The sequence below is a fragment of the Sardina pilchardus genome, chromosome 9 (genome assembly GCF_963854185.1).
Source record: "Sardina pilchardus chromosome 9, fSarPil1.1, whole genome shotgun sequence".
Taxonomy (NCBI): domain Eukaryota; kingdom Metazoa; phylum Chordata; class Actinopteri; order Clupeiformes; family Clupeidae; genus Sardina; species Sardina pilchardus.
In genome coordinates, this window is record NC_085002.1 from 2,100,492 (window position 1) to 2,102,991 (window position 2,500).

Here is a 2,500-nt window from a genome sequence, read left to right on the forward strand (position 1 = left end):
AGGCCATGCTGCTCTAGATGGGGCCCTACATATGTAGCACTAAGGCCATGCTGCTCTAGATGGGGCCCTACAGTATGTAGCACTAAGATGGGGCCCTATGTAGTCATGGCACTTTAATGCATGTGCCTGTAGATTGGTACCTGCAAATGAATATGCTCTTTTTGAATGTTCAGTCGTAATGCAGAGTTCCGACTACTGGAACAAAGATCTAAAATATGTCTAATGACAGTGAGGCTGGTGTTGTGGGTTGCATGTTTGCAAGCACACAAGGGTCTGCTAGGGTCTGCGTCTGAGGAGATGGCATTATGAGAGGGGCTGGAGACATGCCTGTGTGTGTGTGTCTGTGTCTGTGTGCGTGCGGGTGTGTGTGTGTGTGTGTGTGTCAGTCTACACTTTAAGATTTTTTTGTGAATGCATTTCACTATGAGAGTACTGAATGCACGTTAACGGACTCCAGGAAGACTAGAAAGTGTAATAAATAAATAATAAACTACTCTCTACTCTACTCTCTACTCTACTCTCTACTCTACTCTACTCTACTCTACTCTACTCTCTACTCTCTACTCTCTACTACTCTACTCTACTCTACTCTACTCTACTCTACTCTACTCCGTACTCTACTCTACTCTACTCTACTCTACTCTCTACTCTCTACTCTACTCTACTCTACTCTACTCTACTCTCTACTCTACTCTACTCTACTCTACTCTACTCTACTCTACTCTACTCTACTCTACTCTACTCTACTCTACTCAACCCTCTACTCTACTCTACTCTACTCTACTCTACTCTCTACTCTCTACTCTACTCTCTACTCTACTCTACTCTACTCTCTACTCTACTCTACTCTCTACTCTACTCTACTCTACTCTACTCTACTCTACTCTACTCTACTCTACTCTACTCTCTACTCTACTCTACTCTACTGTACTCTACTCTACTCTCTACTCTCTACTCTACTCTACTCTACTCTACTCTACTCTACTCTACTCAACCCTCTACTCTACTCTACTCTACTCTACTCACTACTCTACTCTACTCTACTCTACTCTACTCTACTCTCTACTCTACTCTACTCTACTCTACTCTCTACTCTACTCTACTCTACACTACTCTACTCTACTCTACTCTACTCTACTCTCTACTCTACTCTACTCTCTACTCTACTCTACTCTACTCTACTCTACTCTCTACCCTACTCTCGCTGGTGTCCACAGCCGTCCATCTGTCCATGTGCTAGTGTGGACAATCAGTAGCTCCATGCTGGTGGAGGGTTATCTGCTCTACGTCTTCAAAGACCCTGAGGGGGTTATTTACTGTAAGTGTTTAAAGACCCTGAGGGGATTATTTACTGTAAGTGTTTAAAGACCCTGAGGGGGTTATTTACTGTAAGTGTTTTAAAGACCCTGAGGGGGTTATTTACTGTAAGTGTTTAAAGACCCTAAGGGGGTTATTTACTGTAGATGGTTTGGTTATTTACTGTAAGTGTTTAAAGACCCTGAGGGTGTTTATTCACTGTAGATGGTGCTGAAAGAGGGCTATCTACTGAATTGGACACTGGACACTTTAACAGGTACAGGTACTCAGGTGTGTAGGGGAGAGTTATGCTGGGATGGCAGGACGAGTGGTTGTGGAGGTTGGAGTGTGTGTGGAGGTTGGAGTGTGTGTGGAGGTTGAGGCAGGACTGGAGTGTGTGTGGAGGTTGAGGCAGGACTGGAGTGTGTGTGGAGGTTGGAGTGTGTGTGGAGGTTGGAGTGTGTGTGGAGGTTGAGGCAGGACTGGAGTGTGTGTGGAGGTTGAGGCAGGACTGGAGTGTGTGTGGAGGTTGGAGTGTGTGTGGAGGTTGAGGCAGGACTGGAGTGTGTGTGGAGGTTGGAGTGTGTGTGGAGTGTGTGTGGAGGTTGAGGCAGGGCTGGAGTGTGTGTGGAGGTTGAGGCAGGACTGGAGTGTGTGTGGAGGTTGGAGTGTGTGTGGAGGTTGAGGCAGGACTGGAGTGTGTGTGGAGGTTGGAGTGTGTGTGGAGTGTGTGTGGAGGTTGAGGCAGGGCTGGAGTGTGTGTGGAGGTTGGGGCAGGACTGGAGTGTGTGTGGAGGTTGAGGCAGGGCTGGAGTGTGTGTGGAGGTTGGGGCAGGACTGGAGTGTGTGTGGAGGTTGGGGCAGGACTGGAGTGTGTGTGGAGGTTGGGGCAGGACTGGAGTGTGTGTGGAGGTTGGGGCAGGACTGGAGTGTGTGTGGAGGTTGAGGCAGGGCTGGAGTGTGTGTGGAGGTTGGGGCAGGACTGGAGTGTGTGTGGAGGTTGAGGCAGGACTGGAGTGTGTGTGGAGGTTGGAGTGTGTGTGGAGTGTGTGTGGAGGTTGAGGCAGGGCTGGAGTGTGTGTGGAGGTTGGGGCAGGACTGGAGTGTGTGTGGAGGTTGGGGCAGGGCTGGAGTGTGTGTGGAGGTTGAGGCAGGACTGGAGTGTGTGTGGAGGAGTGTGTGTGAAGGTCTGTGAGCAGGGGCT